Genomic DNA, 22,117 nt, shown 5'->3' with positions numbered 1-22,117 from the left:
TTTATCGATCAATCTGCCATTCTAAAAGAAATAAAAGCAAATATAAATAAATGGAACCTCATCAAACTTAAAAGCTCTTGCAGAGCAATGGAAACCATGAATAGAACAAAAAGATCACATACCAAATGAGAGAAAATCTTTGCAAAAGATGCAACCAACAAGGGGTTACTATCCAAAGTATACAAACACTTTATGAAAGTCAATATTGAAAAAACAAAACATGCAATCCAAAAATGGGTGGAAAACCTTAATAGCTATTTCTCCAAAGAAGACATATGGCCATGAGGCACATGTAAACCTGCTCACGATCACTAATTATTAGAGAAATGTTAATCACAACTACAATGATGTATCACCTCACACCAGTCAGAATGGCCATCATCAAAATAACTAGGAACAATAAATGCTGGAGAGGGTGTGGAGAAAAGGGAACCCTCCTGCACTGTTGCTGAGAATGTAAATTGATACAGCCACTAAGGGAAACAGTATGGAGGTTCCCTAAAAAACTAAAAATGGAAATACCATATGACCCAGTAATCCCACTACTGGGCATATACCCTAAGAAAAGCATAATTCAAAAAGATACGTGTACCACAATATTCATTGCAGCACTCTTTACAATAGCCAGGACATGGAAGGAACGTAAACGTCCACTGACAGATGAATGGATAAAGAAGATGTGGTGCATATAGACAAAGGAATATGACTTTTCCATAAAAAGGAATGAAATTGAGTTATTGGTAGTGAGGTAGATGGACCTAGAGTCTGTCATACAGAGTGAAGTCAGTGAGAAAGACAAAAACAAATAACATATGCTAATGCAAACATGAAGGTGAGTCAAAAATTATTTGCAAGCTGTCTGTAGAATTTACAGAAGTTTGAATGTAACTGGAGTGTGGATAATTTTCGACTCATCTCCTATAAGGAATCGAGAAAAAATGGTGCTGATGAACCTAGTGACAGGGCAGAAATAAAGACACAGAAGTAGAGAATGGACTTGAGGACACAGTGGGGAAGGGGAGGCTGGAGTGTAGTGAGAGAGTAGCATTGACATATGTATACTGCCAATTTTAAAACAGATAGCTATGGGAAGCTGCTGCATAGCACAGGGAGATCAGCTTGGTGCTTTGTGAGGACCCAGAGGGATGGAATGGCAAGGCTGGAAGAGAGGCTCAAGAGGGAGGGGATATGGGGATATATGTATAAATAGAGCTGACTCACTTTGTTGCACAGCAGAAACTAACACAACATTGTAAAGCAATATACTCCAATAAAGATCAGAAGGAAAATAATAAAGAAAGAAAATTACCATCCCACCAATGTTCATGGAAACCCTGTTTACAATAGCCAAGACCTGTGCATTATAAGTGCCCATAAACAGACAACTGGCTTAAGAACTGTGCTAGGAAAATAGAAATGGACTCAGACTTAGAAAATAAACTTATGGTTATGAAAGAGGAAAGGAGGGGGAAGGAATTTGGGCAAAATGACAAGTACAAAGTCTGACAAATGGCCAGTGCTCATTAAGGGTGAGCTTGATCCTCTTTAGCTGCATTAGGGAGCCAGCTTCTGACACAGACGACAGGGAAGGGGGTTCCTTGGACAAGTGCACAACTGAGCCTCATGCTCCTTCCTTTCTCCTTCTGAGAATCCTGGAAAAAAACCTGCCCCAAGTTTGATGTGGCCCAAGAAGTTAAGGACAAAAGCAATCATGTTGAGGTGTCTGTCACTCATCATTTGTGTATGTGTATGGGGTTGGCCACTAAGAGATAGATGCCAATATAAGCGGCTAGCTTTCTGTACCTGGTAGGGCTCAGTCTGAGGACAGAAAACAGAGAGGGGCCTGCTGCTCTGCAGAAGAATGAGAAGGAACCTATGGAACCCATGGAACCTATGGGTTACGGTTCATAGTAGCAACAACAGAACCCACTCCAGTTAGTTTAATTAGAATATGAATGTTTCAAAAACATATAAGGCCAGACTGTTTAAAGCCACAGATGTTCAACACCAAGGTGGTGGAGGGGACTTCTTTAGTGAAGAGACCTCTCCCACCGACGCTGAGAACTGGATGCCAGCAATTCGAGTTTTGTCACCATAGGGAGAGCAGTGATGGTGGGGTGGAGGATGAAGGTGAGGATGCAGAGAGGAAGAAGATTAGCACAAGAACCGTGGATTCAACTCCCAGTTTCTACAGCCATCCAGTCATGAGGAGACTTGTTCCTGCATTCATTCCTTCACTCCTCAAATATTTAAGGACTGTCTCCTTTGTTCTGGGAGGTGTGCAATGAGCAAGGGATAAAGAGAAGACTTGCTCTCATGGTGCTTAGAGCTGACTGGATGAACCAGAACTAAAACAAGTAGATGCATGGGTGGGAAGAAAAGAGGCAGGTTTCTGCCAAGGAGGGTAGCATTGAGAGGGACGAGGAGGAGGCTGAAAAGTTTCAGAAGCAGCCACAGCCCAGCCCTGGGTGGGTCCTCCTGAGACTTCAGCAACAGTTCACAGGTCCTCTGCAAAAGGAAAGGAACTTGCTGATTGACATCTCTGAAGCCCCAGACTTGGGTACTGTATCACCTGACAGATCCTAGACCTTCCCAGCAATGAGAAACCACAGTCCTCCCAGGACCAGGATGAACAACAAGAAGGACAGGAGTAGGATTAGCTTAGCTGGGATGCTCAGGAGCACTGCAGACCTCTGTAGAGTGAATGACTCAGTGTTCCCTTCGAGGGAAAGAGAGCATGTGAGAAGGCTCAGATTATGATAATGCGGCTTCTGCCAAGCTGGCCCATGGAGGACGTGCTGAGTCCATGGTTTCAAAGGACAAGACAGTCACTTCTCCTGGGAGGCAGCAAGGAAAAAAGTCACTGTGGGGGTGTGAGGGGTGTGGGGCTCCCTGAGCTCCACCTCTTTCCCCAGCCTGTCCCCTCCCAGCTTGCCCTGCACCCTGTCTCACCCCAGGGCCCGATAGCACCACCCTAGGTCCTTACACGATACTCCCTCATCTTAGCATTGCAGCTGCCATATACAAGGTCTTGCAGAAACTGGACTTGGCGTTTGTAGAAGTACCTGATCATCATGGCCTTGCAGGGACCTGTGTACGGAGACTCCAGGCAGTAATCAGGCTGCAGGGATGCAGGGATGGGAGGAGCTGTGGGTCAGATATGAGGATGGTCACCACAGCTTACTCTACTAGGTCAACAGCTAAAACCAACAGTTTTTTTTTGCAATAGAGTGTGGTAGGGGTTCCGCGGTGCGAAATTTGAAAAGACCACTTGATATCCTGCTTTCCAGGATATTATTCTTAATGCTGTTAGGTGTGACAATGACAGGGTAATAATGTACATAATTACATACCCATATTGAATATGATTGATTAAGTGGCATGATGTCACTGATTAGCTTCAAGTAACAACAATAAATGAGGTTATATGTGAAGAATAACTCAAAAAAAAAAAAAGAATATTTTCCATATGTTGACAAGTATTGGGGCTGGAGAATGGGTGCATGGCTTTAATAATACTATTCTCGGTACTTGTGTGTGTGGTTGAAAGTTTCCACCATTGAAAAAGAAAGCGTGAGGAATCATGCTGTCATGCAGAAAGGCAAGGGAGAAACCCCCCAGGGTGTTTACATTGGTTATCTCATGGGGACTGCAATAATGGAATATTGAGGGAATGTTGACAGTGGGACTTATATTAAATTACTAGTTTGTTCTTCATCCTATTCCTGGCACAATGGTAGAAATTGCCTGAGAGGTAAGAGCAAAAGGGAAGAATTTTTATCCTGTGAGGGAAGTGACTTTCGTAGAGCCCCAACCTAAGGCAACAATGGGGATTGGTACCAGGGGAACCAACTACTTGATTAGGATGTGGGAATCTTCATTCCCACCTTCCCCCATCCCTGCTCCCAACCCTCAGGGAGGGGAGAGGGGTTGGAGGTTGAATCGATCCCAAATGGCTAAGGATTCAATGAAACATGATTTGCGATGAAGCCCCCATAGAAACTTCAGGAGACATGTCATTCATATCATCCAAGAGACCTGGGATGGACCCAGAGAACAACACAGGTCCCTTCTCCATCATGGCTCCCCTGGGCCACTGCCCCAGCCTGCTCACTGGGCCTCTGTCTCGGCCCTTCGCCCCCTAGAGACCACCCTCCACACTGCAGCCACAGGGACCCTAATACCTCTTGAAGTCTATTCCATTGCTCCCATGGCCAATCCCTCAGTGACTCCCCATCTCTCTCAGAGTCACATTCTGATTCTTATCAAGTCCTACAAGAGTCCTCATGACCTGCCCCCATGGCCTCTCTGCCTCATCCCCTTTGCCTCCTCTCCCCTCCACCCACTCAGCTACAGCTGCTCAAACACACCAGGCATGTGATTTCTTTGTTTGTTTGTGTGTTTTGTTTTGGTTTGTTTTCTGCAGCCTCTTCTCAATGCCTCCTTATCACAGCGGGTTTCACTGACCCTCCACAGAAGGAGCACAGCCTCCTTTACCCCCATCGCTCTCTTTATTCCAAACACACATCACGACCTGCATCATATTTTCCCCTTTCCTTATTGTCTATCTCCTTCCTAGAAAGTAGATTATTTTATTATATTTGGTTTCAGCTGTTTCCCTACATTAAGAACAATGCTTTTTAGGGAGAAGAAACATAAATATTTGATAAATATTTATCAAGCAAATGAATCTTGGATTTCATAGTCATGCCAAGGGCACAGTCATTGAAGAGACTGCATATAGTAAAATTCCTCTTAGTGAAATGTCTATTTGGTGATGGGACATGTCTATATAATTATGAGACCACCTCTAACATTCTATATCCTTATAGGAAAAGAAAATAATAGTCTGACTGAGGGACAAGGGGAAGGGCCTAGAGTTTTGAGTAACACTGTACCAGCCTGGAAAAAACAGTCTTGCCCCACAAGCAAACTTCAAAAGGACTGCATTGCTTGCTCTCCCTGCAGTTGCCTCAGGAAGGGAAGAAACTCAGGTGTCACTCAAGTTTCTGATTAATTTCATAATAGAGAAATGATTATTATTTGGTACATAAATTTCTTTTGTTGTGGGGGTTGGTGAGGAAATGAAGTGACAAGTTTTCAGAGAAAGACATTTTGGTGGAAAATGGACATCACTGACCATGAAATGGGTAAACTCCTTTTAGTCATGATTGCTAATCCTTTCAGTAGTCGTGTAACATGGTTCCCGTATTCATGTGAGGAACCTACAGATCACTTGCCCCAGGACACGTGGCACATGGGTTGTAGGATCAGGGCAAGATATTATCATGTCACAACCCATTTAACCCAGTACCTCATTCCTCAAGGAATTCTGAATATGCAGATAACTGGTAAGAATTTCTGAGTGTACTGTCCACATACAGGAGTCCCCGTCCCCAAACCTCTCCCCAGCCACAAATTATAGAGGAGAGTGAGTCCAGTTTTGGTCCCAAACAGCAAATAAATGATTTCTCTACCAATACCAACCAATTCTCCAGCACCATCTGGGCATCCCACAAGTCAATTCACTTGTGATGCTAAATCCACAGAGGTAGCCCAGACCGCACAGGTTGGGGGCTCTGTCCCTGGGGACAACCCCCACTTTAAGTGTTGATCACAAGTCCTAGGGTCACCTATACATGTGACCAACTGCCTATAAAATCAGAGGTTCCAGGACCCCACCACCCATAGTCAATAATTATTAGAACCACTCCCAGAACTCAGGAAAGCCCTTTACTTACTGTCCCACGTTATAAAGGATAAAACTCTGGGACATACCTATGGAGGAGAAGCATATGGCAAATGGGAAGTGGGAGGGGTGAGCTTCGATGCCCTCTCAGAACACCCCTCCCAGTATAGAATCCATTGATGTGTTCACCTTCACTGAAGCTCTGTGAACCCAGTGTTTATGGGTTTTAATTTAGGGTTCAAGGAAGGCAGGTTGATTGATTCATCGGCTCTTGGTCACTGAACTCTAACTCAGTACCCTCTCCTCTCCCCAGAGGACATGTGGTGGAAGGCTCTAATCCTCTCATCACCAGGTGGGATCTTCTGGAGTCCAGTCCCATCTGGAAGCTATCTAGGGTGTCTATCATCACTTATCGCATGACCTAGAAGACAGTAAATTCCAAGAGTTTCAGAAGGTCTGCGTGATGAACTAGGACAAGGATCAAACATGGATCTCTTCATTACACTATAGTGAGGTTGAGGGCCAAGACAGTGACCAGGGATAGAGAGTCTCAGAGATGGGGTCCTTGGTCTGATAGGGATTGGTGGGTTACTTTTATTAAAAGCTGGATCATAATGATTCCCTTTGAGGGTCAGTAAATGTCCCTTGAGTTAAAACTGTCCAAATTCTGAGGAGAAATCCAGAGAGGGTTGGCAGCACCCACCAACACTGCTCCACAGCTCCTTCCGTGGAGTTCCCTCTTTTACCCATCAGCCTGTAGAGGAGATGTGAGTTGGGGCTTACTCTGAGCCTCATTGCTGTTTTCAGTCACTGGAGTGGCGGCAAAGAGGGCGTATAGGAGGACAAGAAAGGCTGCCGAGAGGGAGAACCCACTAATCTTCGTGGCCTTGCAGAAGAGGTTCTCAGGAAAGCTGGGGGCTGACGAGCTCTTTACTCCCCAGCTGAGGGGTGGATTAGGTGAAGAGGAGAGAAGTGAAGAAGAGGAGGAGATGGGGTCAGTGCTTTTCATGCTTAACCTCCCCACATAACCAGGCTTCCTGTTTCTGCCTGCTGGGGGCAAATGCCCAGTAACAGTACTTCTCAGACTTGCCTATGCCCATGGGTCTTGTGGAAACACAGCTTATGATTCCACAAGTGTAAGTTTTGTCGATTTCTTTCTCATGGTGCATCTCAACACCTAGAGCAGTGCACGGCAGGTGATGGATGGTCTGTGGGTGGATAAGAGCAAATCAAAGGACAGAGAAGTGAACAGCTCTGTTAGCTTAGGTCCTCCAGTTCAGCCTCCTGCAGGTGTCATCACGTCTGGGCATGAATGCGTTCGCTCCACCTGCTGTCTCCCCCCACTGACCTCAAGGGACAGGTATGACACAGGACACCCTCCTTCACCCATGGTGGCAGCATCTCAACTGGATGGACACAAGCTCTTTATGTGGCCCTTGTCTAGGCATATGATAAGCCGGGGGGAGTCTATCTCCATCTGAGGCACAAACCTTGATTTTCTGGGTAGAAAAAAGAGCAAGGGGCAAGGGCAGAGGGGAAGCAGGGAGCTGAACACGTCTCCACAGCATGACCACCCAGTGCCCCTCACCTGGTTTCTCCCACAGGAGAGCTGCCTGGGTGAGTGGATGTCAGCGGCTGGAGTGGATCTCAGGGGACCTTGGAAGATCACCTGCACCATCCACCCCCCTCCCCCAACTCTAGTCTCTCCAGCAGTGGCTCTGAGTCCCTGCTCTCTCTCTTCCTAACTCTGTGGCCCGGGGCCAGAAATCTCCCAGAGCCCCATATCCTCAGGTGTCACCTGAATCTGTGCTGCCCACAACGGGCATTGTTGTGGAAGCAATGGAGGCAATAGACATATATTCCTTCTCCCTTCAAAGTCAAAGTCCTTTCTAATAAGAATGATAATGTGTACTTCTGACACTTACCACTTAGCTCCTTTGACCAGAGGGTCAAATAAAGGCAAGGTGGGGTGGGAAAGGGCAGGACCTGGGTAAGGTCAATCACTGAAGCAAGAGGGTTTCCGCTACGTCTGAGGAAGAAGGAGGCCTATTTGGGAGAGAGACTGTGTCTCCCCTATGGCACTGGGGGAACTTCCTGAGGGTGAAAATCCAGAAGCTGACACTTCTGGATCTTCAACGCTCTTTGTTTCTTTCTTTGCTAGTCAACAACACATTTAAAAAGCAGTCAGGAGCCAAGGAAATGAAAACTCGATGTGCTCTAGACAATTTACATTGGTGTGTGGTGTTCAAAGCACTTAGCAGAATCAACATGAGCCTCAAAAGCACCCAAACCTGGGCAGTTTTTAAGGCGGATACTATCATCCTCTTTCACAAAGCAGGAATCTGTGGCTCAGAGAGGTGAAGTGACTTGCCCAAGATCACACAGCAACATAGTGAGTTACTGAAGCCAATCTCTTCTCATCAATACCAAGTTGTTTTCCCATTATACAGTTGTAAACTAATGCTTATTAGTAATAATTAAATAACATTTATTTATAGTATTAGTCATTGTTGTCAGATCTGACATTCACTAAAATGTTACTCTGCCAATACTTGTACAATGCATTTGTTAAATATCTTTAATTTTCATTGCAACTTCTTGAGATTGATAGGGAAAGAGAAAAGCAACCTCTGAGTTCCCAGTCCTGACCTGGCTTCACAGTGGGCCTCACGTTCTCCTACTCAACACAAACATTTCAGAAACCTTCAGCATCACAAAAGGCCATTCTGTGTCCATGGCAGACCAAGACAAAAATAGGACATTCAGTAATGACATGTGAACACAGACAAAATGAGCTAAATTATACAAATCATGAAAAAGACCAAATATCCCCCTATCCTGGGTGACTGCTACTTCTTTACCAAGTACAGCTCTAACTTCTATCTAGTATTCCTTTCTTAGAGTTAAGATAAAGGTACCCATTCAGAGAACTGCCCCACTTCCTGACAGCTGCCATCCAGAGCAAAGCCAGCTTCCTGAAGGACCACCCCCACCCCCTGCACAATCACCTAACAAGCCCACATCCTGTAAGTTCCTTCCAGCATTCCTCGAATGAGACATATTGTTTTCCAAGGTGATTCCTGTTCCTTACTGCAGTGAGTAATCAAACCAACTAGTTCAACAGATCCAGACTCCTCTCTCTACACTCTATGACTTTAGGCAAACTGCTTTATTTCTTGTTACCTCAGGTTCCTCCTCTGTAACATGCAGAAGTGTCACCAGTTCCTCTCCCCTCTTTTAGGATTTTTGAGGATTAAGTGAGTTAATGTGTATCAAGTGCTTAGGATAATGCCTGACACATAGAAGAAGCAAAGGTTAATCTGCTGTAATTACTCACTATGATTATTGTTACAAAGGACTTTGCCTTTGCAGGGAGAAGGAATTGATGTCTATTGCCTCCATTGTTTCCACAAAAACCCCATGATGGGGGCAGCACGAATCTCAGGTGACACCTGAAGACATGGGGGCTCTGGGAGATTTAAGCCCTCAGGCAAAAAGTTAGGAAAAGGCAGAGCTGATACCCAATCTGAGGTCCAAGTCCCAAAACCACTGGGGGAGAGAGCAGGAGGAGGTGGGCTTTTGCAGGTGATCTTCTAAGCTCCCCTGAGGTCCACTCACACAGGCAGCTGTCCTGTTTGTGAAACCAGGTGAGGGGGCAGTGGGAGGTCATGCTGTGGAGACATGTTCAGCTTCCTGCTTCCCCTCTGCCCACACCCATTATTTCTTTTTTATATCCAGAAAACAGGGTTACTACCCCAGAAGAACATCGTCTTCCCTCAGCTAAGCTTCTGTCTGGGCCAGTGCCAGGTAAGCAGCAAGTGTCTATCCAGCTGAAAAGCTGTGGCAATGGCTGCAGGAAGGTGTCCTATCCTGTGTCCCACCTGTCTTCTGAGGTTGGCGGGGGTGGGGGAGAAGGACATGCATTGATGCCTAGATGTGATTACACCTACAGGAGACTGAAATGGAGGACCTGAGCTAACATACTGCTGTTCAATTATGTGTCCTTTAAATTGCTCTCATCTACTCACTGGTGGTCCAACACCTGCCATGTGCTGCTCTGGATTATGGGATGCTCCCTGAGTCAACATATTGGACAACATTCCATCTGTGGAATCACTATCCATGTTTCCACGAGCCCCACAGGCATAGTCAAGTCTGAGACATGCTGTTATTGGACATGTGGACCCAACAGGCAGAAGCAGAAAGCCTGCTTAGGTGGGGAGATTTCGTAATAAACCAGCCTGACCCAAGCCCCTCCCCTTCCTCACTCCCCTCCTCATTGCCTGATCCCACCCCTCAGCTGGATTAGGAAAAGCTCTGTCAGCCCCCAGCTTTCCTGAGAAGCCTTCCTGCAAGGCCACTAAGATGAGCCGGCTCTGCCTCTCTGTAGCCCTTCTTGTCCTCCTGGTTACCCTGGTGTCCCGCACCCTGGGGGATAAAGACAAGAGCCATGCCAAAGGTAAGTCCCAGCTCACCTCTCCTTTACAGGCTGGTCGGAGGAGTGAGAGGAGCCCATGCACGGAGCTAGGGAGCTGGGGTGGGGTGGGTGCTGCCAGGCCTCTCTGCATTTCTCTTGGGAACATGGGCAGTTTGAACTCCAGGGACATTTCATGACTCTCAATAGGAAAATAAAATTCAAATTCAAATTAAAAATATATACATCCCGTGTAACTCTACCCAATCAGTGATTCCATCTCGGAGACTCTCTCTTTCTGGTCAGTGCTGTGTCCTGGAACCTCAGTGTAGTGTAATAAGAAGATCAATATTTGATCCTTATCCTGGTCTAGAACAGAGCTCCTGAAACTCTTGGAATTTACTCTCCTTTTTATGGTAATGAGACGAGTAAAGACATGAAATCTGAGAGAACTTCAGGATGGGGATTGTCTTCAGAAAATCTCAAACATGCATTTAGAGGTAGAACATTCAACACCACCCACCCAGCACCTCCGGGAGATGGGAGTGTATTGAGATGGAGATCAATCACCAGTGGCTGATTACTCAATCAATATGCCTATTTACTGACATGTGGGTAAAACTCCATAAATATTGGGGTTCAGAGAGCTTTCGGTTTAGTGAACTCATGGAGGTGCTGTGAGGGTGGTGTGTTCCACTAGGGGATGGGGTCTCTGCACACCTCTACTCCCCCTTTGTCCAATGCATCTCCTTTATTTTGCTGTCCCTTAATTGCATTCTTTACAATAACATGGGAAGAGGAAGTAAAGTGTTTTCCTGATTTTGGTCACTGTTTCTATTGGTTATTGAACATGGAGGTGGGGTCATGGAGCCTCTGATTTTTAGCCAGTTGGTCACAAGCCTGAGTGACTCCAGACCACGTGGGTGGCATCTGAAGTGAGGACAGTGTTGAGCCCTCAACCTGCGGGATCTGCACTAACTCTATGGATTCAGTATCAGAAGTAAATGGAGGGATTTTCCTGGTGGTCCAGTGGCTAACACTTTCCCCTTGCAATGCAGGGTGCCTGGGCTCGATCCTTGGTGACAGAATCAGATCCCACATGCTGCAAACAAGAATTCAAACGCTGCACCTAAAGATCCCTCATTCCACAACTAAAGGCTATGCATGCCACAACGAAGATCCTGCACACACAACGAAAGTTCCGCACGCCTCAAGGAAGATCCGAAGCCCAAAACCGGGGTTCAGCCCCTTCGGTATTCTGGGCGTGATAGGGAAGATGGTGTCGGCCATAGCAAGGAAGATCCCGTCGGCGGTCAAGAAGATCCCAACCGCCATAAAGAAGATCCCGACCGCCATAAAGAAGATCCCGACCGCCATAAAGAAGACTCCGTCCGCCATAAAGCAGATCCCATCCGCCATAAAGAAGATCCCATCCACCGTGAAGAAGACTCCGTCCACCATAAAGAAGATCTCACCTGCCATAGAGAAGATCCCGAGTAAGGCAGGGAAGATCCAGGAACTCAAAATGAATATTCAGGAGGTCTCAAATAACATCCTTCAAAGCATAGTTGAGATCCCGGATGGTGCAGCGAATAACCTGCAGGCCCCAATGAATATTCCGGAGGCCACAAGGCGTATCCTGCACCCGGCTGTGAAGATCCCACACCTGGCCATGAAGATCCCACACCCGGCAATGAAGATCCCACACCCGGCAACGAAGATCCCGGACCTGGCAAGGAAGATCCTGTACCTGGCAACGGAGATCCTGCAGACCACAATGAAGATCTCTCAGCATGCAAAGATGATTCCGGGTGTTGCAGCGAAGACTTGGCACAGCCAAATACATCAATAAACACATAGACACATACATAAATAAATTTTTAAAAAGGAGTAAGTCGACTTGCCAGATGCCCAGTTGGTATTGGGGAATTGGGTGGTGTTGGTAGAGACACCAAATCCTTGGTGTCAGGGAAAAACCCAGACTCACTCTGCCCCATGATTTGGGGGCTCAGGTGAGGCTTGAGGACAGGGGAGTAATGAAAGTGGCACACTGCACCCACAAAACCGTTACCAAGTTATCTGTACTTTCAGAATTCCTGCCAGAATCAGGTAGTTTATCAAACGGGTTGTGACATGATAGTATGTTGTCCTGACCCTACCACCCACATGCCTTGTGTCCTAGGGCAAGTCATCTGCAGTTTCCTCACCTGAACAGGGGAACCATGTTACATGGGCTCTTTGAACAGCTTCCTTGTCATAAATTTAAAGAGTTTAATCACATTGCATGGCCAATTTTGTCCATTTTCCACCAAGATGTGTTAATCGGAAAACATTACTTATTTCCTTTGGGCAAGAAAAAAATATTTACGTATTAGATAATTGTTATTCCTCTATTATTAAAATCAATCAGAAAGACCAACTTACATTCCCACCAACAGTGTGGGACGGTTTCCTTTTCTCCACATCCTCTTCAGCATTTGTTATTTGTAGAGTTTTTAATGTTGGCCATTCTGACTGATATGAGGTGGTACCTCATTGTAGTTTTGATTTGCATTTCTCTATTAACGAGCGATGTTAAGCATCTTTTCATGTGCCTATTGACCATTTGTATTTCTTCTTTGGAGAAATGTTTGTTTAGGTCTTCTGCCCGTTTTTTGATTGGGTTGTTTGCCTTTTTTTGTTGTTGTTGAGTTGTATGAGATGTGTGTATATTTTGGAAATTAAGCCCGTGTTGGTTGCATTGTTTGCAAATATTTTCTCCCATTTAATAGGTTGTCTTTTCAGGTTTTTTTATGGTTTTCTTTGCTATGCAAAAGCTTATAAGTTTGATGAGGTCCTTTATTTTTGTTTTTATTTCTATTGCTTTGGAAGAGTGACCTAAAAAAACCATTGGTACGATTTATGTTAGAGAATGTTGTGTCTGTGATCTCTTCTAGGAGTTTTATGGTGCCACGTCTTATGTTTAAGTCTTTAAGCCATTTTGAGTTTATTTTTGTGTATGGTGACAGGGTGTGTTCTAACTTCATTGATTTACATGCAGCTGTCCAGCTTTCCCAATACACTTGCTGAAGAGACTGTCTTTTCCCCATTGTATATTTTTGTCTCCTTTATTGAAGATTAACTGGCCATAGGTGTGTTGGTCTTAACATTTTTGTCATTTCCAAAAGAAACCCTTTTCTCATTAGGAGTCACTTTCTGTTTTTCCCCAATTCACTCCCTTTGCCACCCTAAACAAAAACTAATTTAATTTCCATCTCTAAAGACTTGTCTATTCTGGACATTTCATGTAAATGGAATTATAAAATATTGGTGTTTTGTGAATGGTTTCTTTCACTTAGCATGGTTTCAAGGTTCATCCATGTTGTGGTATGTAACAGTACTTCATTCCTTTTTATGGTTGAATAATATTCCATTGTTTTCTATTTATCCACACAGTTGATGGACATTTGAGTTTTTCCTCATCTTGGTTATTATGAATAATGCTTCTTTGAACATTCATGTACAAGTTTTTGTGTGGATATGTTTTCATTTCCCTTGGGTATGTGTACCATACATAGGAGTAGAATTGCTGGGTTGTATGGTAATTCTATGTTTAACCTTTTGAGAACTGCCAGACTGTTTTCCAAAGCAGCTGCACCAAGTTACATTCCCACCAGCAGTGTACAAGGGTTACAGTTTCTCCATATCTTTGCCAGTACTTATTATTGTCTTTTTTATTGTAGCCATCCTAGTGTGTGTGAAGTGTCTTGTGGTTCTGATTTGCATTTCCCTGATGATTAATGAGGTCAAGTATCACTTCATAAACTTATTGACCATTTGTGTATCTTCTTTGGAGAAATGTCTATTCACATTCTTTGCCCATTTTTAAATTATTTGTCCTTTTATTATTGACTTGCAAGAGTTCTTTATATATCTAGTTCAAGTCCCTTATCTGAAATATGAGAGATATATTTTCTTCCATTCTGTCAGTTGTCTTTCCACTGTTGATGGTATCTTTTGAAGAACGAAGGTTTTTAACTTTGATGGAGTCCAATTTATCTATTTTTTCCCTAGCTGTGGTTGTATTGCTTATGGTGCTCTTAGTGTTATTTCTGAGAAATTCTAAGGAGACCTAGCTCTAGGCCATGAGGATTTATTCCTGTATTTTCTTCTAAGAGTTTTATAGTTCTAGCTGTTACATTTAGATCTATGATTCGTTTTGAGTTGGTTTTTGTGCAGGTGTGAGGAAGGAGTCCACTTCATTCTTCCACACATGGATATCCAGTTATCCCAAATGAATTGTTGAAAAGATGTTTTAACCCCTCATTTAATTGTGTTGACCCATTCTTAGATCCTCCTGAAGATCCACAAACCCAGCTCTAGGGAAGGGTACAAAGTTAAAAGTCAGGACACCAAAAGCTGGAGAGGCCACATTGAGTTTTAAGTTGAGCCTCAATCAAATCCTTGTTACTACTCAGTACTAGTTACTTATTCTATTGTTGCATAACAAATTACCCCCCCGCTAACTCAGTGGTGAGGCTAATACAATATTAATAATGTCTCAAGGCCCTTTCTCTTGTCCCCTGTTTAACTATTGACTATCATTTCATTATCCTCTCAGGATAATAATGTTAGAGGTAGGTTGATAATTATGTAGACCTGCCCCATCATCAAGGAGACAGGAATTCGTGCCATTCATTGTACTCAATGATGGTGCGCTTGTGTGAGCATGAAATGGGAGAGTCATGCTCTTGCCATATACTTATGATGTCCCTAAAAGCACTGTTCTTGGTGCAGGGAAAGAGTTGTAGACAAAATATGGCAAAATATCTTGCCTTCTAGGAGGGAGAGACATAAGAACAAAAGGGGGGAATACTATGCTAGGTTATGAGTTTATTGAAGGTAGAGAGTGATGGGCATAAAGGAGGCTGTGCTCCTTCTGTACACTTAGGGGCAAAACCCTCTATGACAAGGGGGTGTTGGAGTAGAGGCTGCAGATACAATATTCCTGGTGTAAAGCAGCAGCAAGAATTACCAGGGTAGCTGGAGCTGAGGGTGGGAGAGGAGGGGAGGGGAAGGTGATGAGACCAAAGAGGCCATGGGGACAGGTCCTGACGAGCCTTGTAGGATAAGAATCAGAATTTGACTGTGAGAGATGGGAACTCACTGAGGGACTGGACATGGGAGCAGTGGGAGAGGATCCTCGCTGCTGCAGTGCGGAGAGTGGCCTCTAGGGGACCGAGGACAGGGACAGAGGTGCAGTGAGCAGGCTGCTGCAGTGGTCCAGGGGAGCCATGATGGAGGGTGTACCTATGCTGTTCCCTGGGTTGATGCCAGTTCTCTTGAATAACAGAAATGACTTGCTCTGTTGAGGTTTCTATGGAAGCTTCATTACCTGGTCATGGTGCCTTAAATCATTAGCCATTGATGATTGTTCAACCTCCAGCTCCTTTCCCCTCCCTGAAGGTGGGGGTGTGGGGGACTGTGGATGAAAGGCCACAGGGGAGGGTGGGCATGAAAATTCCAACTCTCCTGTCAGGCAGTGGTTTCCTTTGGCAACCAGAGCCCATTCTGAGGTTACTAGGGTCTTAACACAAAGTCACCTAGTTCAGATAACAAAGACACTTTTATTGCTCTCAGCATTTAAGAAATACCAAGATTTTTAGGAATTCTGTGCCTGGAAAAGGATGAAGAACAAATATATATATTTCTTACTGTAAGCCATAATATCAGTATAGTGTCAATATGGAATTTATACAGTCCCTGTGAGGTAAGCAAAGAGAAAACACTGGAATGTTATCTTCATGACTTTCTCCACTACAGCCTGATTCCTTCACGCATTTTTATTAATGGTGGAAACTTTTTACCATACACATAAGTACAAAGAATAGTATTATAAAACCCCAGTACTCAGCTCCAATAATTACTGACATATTGTTACCAAAATACAAATCTGTATGCTTGACACACAGTGAGGTCAAACAATATCAAAACACTGGAGTTTGGAACAGAGAAAGTTTTATTACAAGGGCATGCAAGGAGATGGGTGACTTATGTCTGAAAAAACCCCCACATCTGAAAGTTTTCAGCAAAGCCCTCTTATAGGAAAGGTGAAGGAAAGGTGTGGTTAGTTGTTGTAAACTTCTCAGTGTCAGATCCTTTGTTCTTATGGTCAGGTGTGCTTAGGTAACAATGTTCCTCTAAATCTCCTCCGAAAAAATGTTACTCTCTGCTCTGACAAGAAAGGGCAAGGTCCTAAGCACAACTTTCAGCCTCCGAGGTCCAGGCCTGGCTAAGAGGAGGGGGTCCCCACGGGGAGGCGGTTACCCTCCCCCGGAGCATTCGTCCAGTACCCGGTCTGGGTACTCACACAGTGCCCAGGTCAGCTGAGGAGGCAGATCTCAGCTGGCAGCGCCCTCAGGGCCAAGTACCCAGACGCTGCCCAGCTGTCCTTGCTGAGGAGGCCAGGCGCCCAAGACCCAACTGGCCCTCAGCCTCCTCTGGCCACCCAAACAGTGGGGGCCAGGTCCCCCAGCCTGTGTGCCATGCAAACTGCTGCTGTCCTTAGGTAGCAGAGGCAAGGATAGCCTGGGTCCGGCCAGTGGGTCTGGAGCCCTGCAGGACACACCCCCAGCCTGTTCCTTGGGCCCTTCAGCTCACCAGCCAGGCCGAGGCCAGGTGAGCTGGAGGGCTGCGGGGGAGAAGGACAGGATCTGCCTCTTACCTCACTCTCTACATGCGGACCACCACTCTGCTGACTTGGGCTCAATGCCCCTCTGAAGGTCACTCATTGACAGTTGCTCACTTGGGGGGGGCCCACTGCAGCAATGACCAATGGCTGAGCAGGTCCTGTAACCATCCCGCAGTAATGGTCACCCAGTAACCACTGTCTCCTAACAGGGTGTGGGGAAGGGGCACGCAGCAATGGCCGAGTGCTAAGGGCTACACACGGCAGAGCTCTACTAGAACATGGTGAGTAGTTTTTACCTTGTCCGCCTTTGTTTTCATTTTCTTTAAATGCCTTTGTGGTAGAGTTCTTGGAAGCGAATCAAAGACATCAAACCAATTAATCTTAAAATACTTCATGAAGGAGGTATAAATTTTTACATAATTACTATATCATGGTCACAACTAGCAACATTAATAATACTGTCCCAGAAAGCAGATTGTCAAAAGGCCTTTTCAATTTGACCATCCCCCACAACCCTAACATTCTCTGTGGCAAACAAACTGGTCCAGGTTTCTGCTGTGACCTTGTAGACTGACCTGTGACGACCCTCCTCATAACTGACCCAGAGCCCCTCCCATGTCAGCAGCTTCTCGCCTGACTTCTGCCTGGAGCCTGTTTACTCAGGTCCCTGCAGGGCACTGGAGGATCAGGTACTACTTCAATGCCAAGTCCAGGCACTGTGAGATCTTTACATATGGCAGCTGCCTGAGTAAGAGGAACAACTTCCACAGGGCAGAACACTGCATGAAGACCTGCGGTGGTCATGCAGGCACCCGGTGGTAAGAAAGGGGGCAGGGGAGGGTGTGAGTGGAAAGGCTGGAGCAAGAAGTGGAGCTCAGGTGGCCACACACCATTCACCCCTGCACAGGGTCTTTTCTCCTCGCTGCCTCCCAGGAGAAGTGGGGCAGTGTCCTGTGAAACCACACACTGAGCACATCCTCCACTGGACAGCTTGGCAGAAGGTCAGCCCCAGAAACCCTGTTATGACAATCTTTTTTATTTTTTTTAAAGAACTTTTATTGAAATACAATTAACAGACAGTAAACTGCATATACTCAGAGTGTACAATTTGGTATTTTTTTCTTATTAGTAATGTATATATGGAAATCCCATTCTCCCAATTCATTCCCCCTCAACCCACTTGGTATCCATATGCTTGTGCTCTACATCTGTGTCTCTATTTCTGCCTTTGCAAACCAGTTGATTTGTGCCATTTTTCTATATTCTGCATATATGTGTTAATATATGACATTTGTTTTTCTCTTTCTGACTCACTTCACCCTGTATGACAGTCTCTAGGTCCATCCATGTCTACAAATGTCCCAGTTTCATTCCTTTTTACAGCTGAGTAATATTTCATTGTGTATATGTACCACATCTTTTTGATCCATCCATCTGTTGAGGAACTGTGATGACAATCTGAGGCTACTCATATGCTCCACCTTTCTCAGAGGGGACCACTGAGTCAGCCACCCTACAGAGCAGGTGTGCAGTGTTCTTGAGTGCTTCACCTAAGCTTGGAAAACACAGTTTCTTCTTGTTGGTCATTCTACTCCTGAGGTGGACTGTGGTTGGATTTTTCTGGGAAAGTCTAGGATCTGTCAAGATGAATGGTGTCCAGGTCTGGGGCTTCATGGGTGTCAATCTGCAACTTTTTTTTTTTTTTTTTGTGGAGGACCTGGGAACGCTGCTCCCCTGAAACTGTGAAGTCGGAAGAGGATGCAGGCAGGGCTAGGATGTGGCTTCTTCTGAAAGAGTTTGGTCTCCTCGGAGTCTGTCTCAACCCTCACCTCCTCCCCAGAACCTTGCCTCTTTCCTTACCCACCCCGCCTTGGTCTACTTGCCTTATTTCTGTCTCATCCAGTGGGTTCTCAGCACCATGAGACCGATTCTTCCCTGTCTCCCTCACACATAGCACAGTTCCTGGCATAAAGGAGACAGTTCACAAATATTAGAGGAAGGGAGGAACGAATGCAGGAGCACGTTGCTCACGACGCGAGTAGCTATAGAGCCTATGGATCGAAGCTAGGATTTTTGTCTTAACCCTCATCCTCACCGCCTCCACACCTTCATCCCCCTCCCCACCCTCAGTGCTCTCCTTGTCGGTGGCCAATATGGAACTTCTGGTATCCAGTTCTCAGCATCAGTGGCGGCACAGGTTTTTCAATAAAGAAGCCCCCTACCCCATACTTTTGTTCCTGATTTTCCTTTCTGTGGCTTCAAACCATGTGTCTTATATTTCTATAAATTCATATTCAAATTAAACTAACTGGGGTGTATTCTGTTGTTTGCCACAAAGAATCTTAAGCAATAGGGTGCCTGGAAATCATGGTCCTTCTCACTATTCTGCAGAGCAGTGCGCACCTCCCCCTTTCCTGTCCTCAGCCTGGGCCTTACCAGATATAGGAATCACACCCATTACAGCACCACCTACCCTCTAATGGCCACCTGATGCTACACAGAAACCCGGTTGAGAGACACATCAAAATGAAAGCTTTTGTTCTTTACTTCCTGTACCAGGTCAGCTTTGGGTTCAGGCTGTTCTCCTGGACTCTCAGAAGGAGAAAGGAAGGAGCATGTGGTTCAATTATCCATTTTTCCAAGGAATCCCCTTGCCTGAGGTCATAAATGGGGAGGGTTTTTCTTAATCCAGTTAAAGAAGGGCAACCACCCTTTTATTGTGCCAGGCTCTGTGTTAGCATTTGGCCTGCATTCTTCTACTAATCCTGCTAAGAATCCTTCAAGGGAGGAAAAGGGGGCATGGAGATGTCACTTAGCTGCTGTATGAGTTTCCTATCCCAGTAGGTCCCAGCTCTTCCAAGTAGAGCAACTTTGACAAGGTTTTCATGCTCCTGCCTCTGGGAAGATGTGGGATGGAGTCACCTTTGGAGAACAGAGAGTGTTTCACTACAGAGGAGGAACTTGAGGCTTGGGGACCACAACAAGCATAGCATTTTAATAAACAAGAGCACAGATGTTGTTGGTGCTGTTACTCACTTCCTTGTAGTCTTGGGCAAATTTCTCCACATCTCTGAGCTTTACTTTCTTTAATTACAAAATAAGGTTAATGTTTGTACTTAATGATTCTAGCAGAAACACTCCTGTCCACATCAAGTTGAGTGTTTACATAAATGAGAGGAAATGGCCTGGTGGTCCAGTGGGTAAAACTGCACCATCCCAATGCAGGGGCCCTCCACTCATTCTGTGGATGGTGAATATATCCCGTGCAGGCAACAACTGAAAAGTCTACATACTCCTAATAAGAACCTGCATGCCACAACCCAAGATGCTGCATGCCCCAAAAAGATCGCTCCTCTCACAACCAGGATCTGGCACAGCCAAAATTAATGACTTAACTAATTAATTAATTGAAATGAATTTTCCAAAATACAGTAGAATTTAATATATGAAAATATCAATAACTAGCTAACTAAATTAATATATAATAGTACAGATGATGTTGGTGCTATTACTCAGGAATCTGGCTTCAGTGTTTGTGCACCATGCACTCTGCTGCTTTGTAAGCTCTAAACTATAGTGCACCTGTGAGGGGTTACACACCCCCAACCCCTCACTCACTTGCATACATTCACTCCCAGTTACAACTATGTAGCACCAAGGGACACCCCCTTTTCATCCAAACACAGAGAAGCATACTTGCACTAACACACACACACACACACACACACACACACACACACACACACACCCTGCTCCACTTCCAGGGTCCAGGAGAAGGGAGCTGGGCTCAATGCCCAGAAGCCCTAGGAGCAAGCCCAGCCAAATGTCAAACAGGCACAGAGCTGGGTGATGAGCTGCAGAGGACAGGAGGGGCTGTCTTCCTGGCACAAAAACACCCTTTCTCTTGAGAAGGGCAGGACCTCTCAATACTGACCTGCCCCAGGACACAAGGGCATCGGGACCGGGGTACTCACAAAACAAACCACTGTGTGTGGAGAGTCTGCTCTGTCCTGAGATATTTCACATGTTTGATTTCATTCAGCCTCATGTCAATCCTACAACATGTGGGATTCTCATTCCATTTTGCCAACCAGAAAGCAGAGGCTCCCAGAGGTAAAGTGACTTGCTGAGGACCCACAACCAGCAGGTGGTACAACCAGGATTCTAGTTCAGGAGGCCCTCTGGCCCTGCTCCTCTTCCTGCCTAGTCTGTCCAACTGAAACCAGGGAACAGCACAGACTCTCCCTCACAGCAGAGACTTCTCTGTTCTCTCCCTCCGCTCTCATCTGTTTGTCTATCTCTCCCAATATCCTCCTCTCCTGGTGCTCCTACCTCTGGTCCAAGTTAGAGGCCCCCAGACCCAAAAGCCCCCTGATGGGCTTGTCTTCCTTCCACCTCGCACCTCCCTGCTCATGAGTGACTGAGGTCTCTAATTACATATCTTCCCGGCCCCAAGGGGCATCTTCAGAGAAATCACAAGGTAGGAACATCACAGGGTTTGCATTCTGGATAAAGACCATTGATTGCAACACTGTGGGAACACAGGTCATACCTCTACTTCTAATCCTCAGTTTTTCCCTCTGCAAAAGCAGAATCTTGGATTCCCTGCTCTCTAAGGCCCCTTCCTGAAATGGATGGAATGCACTCATGGTAGACAGAAGAGGACGTGTGAGAGGTACATTCATATCAAAGTCACAAGTGGCCACTCTCTGGCTAAGTGATATATAGCACCTCACTTTTTGGACCTACATGGACTTTCTCCTTTCTTTTTTAAAATTGGATTTATTTGTTTTTTGGGCCAAGGTGCACAGCATATGGGGTATAGTTCCCCAACCAGGGATCAACCTGTACCCCGTGCTTTGGAAGCACATAATGTAAACCACTGGACCACCAGGAGACTCCCTTAGTCTTCCTCCTTCAAGTGGTGTCATACATACTGGGTGTTTTAGGGTTATTGTAAGGATTAAAAGAAAAGCATAAACCAGAGGTTGCAAATCTGATTAGAATATAAGTATTTTTAACCCATACAGTACATTTTACATTTTTGAAACACTTGCCAAGATTTAACAGTGTGGAATTTCATTTAAAAGTAAATTGCTGGGATTTCCCAAGTGACAGAGTGTTTAAGAATTTGCCTGCCAATTCAGGGGACCTGGTTCAATCCCTGCCCCAGGAAAATGCCACATGCCATGGAGCAACTAAGCCCGAGCGCCACAACTATTGAGTGTGTGTTCTAGAGCCCATGAGCCACAGCTATTTGAGCCTGTGTGCTGCAACTACTGAAGCCCTCATGTCTAGATTTCATGGTCAGCAAATAGAGAAGCCACCACAGTGAAGAGCCTGC

This window comes from Hippopotamus amphibius, chromosome 12 (assembly GCF_030028045.1).
Source record: "Hippopotamus amphibius kiboko isolate mHipAmp2 chromosome 12, mHipAmp2.hap2, whole genome shotgun sequence".
NCBI lineage: Eukaryota > Metazoa > Chordata > Mammalia > Artiodactyla > Hippopotamidae > Hippopotamus > Hippopotamus amphibius.
Note: the sequence above shows the minus strand (reverse complement) of the source record.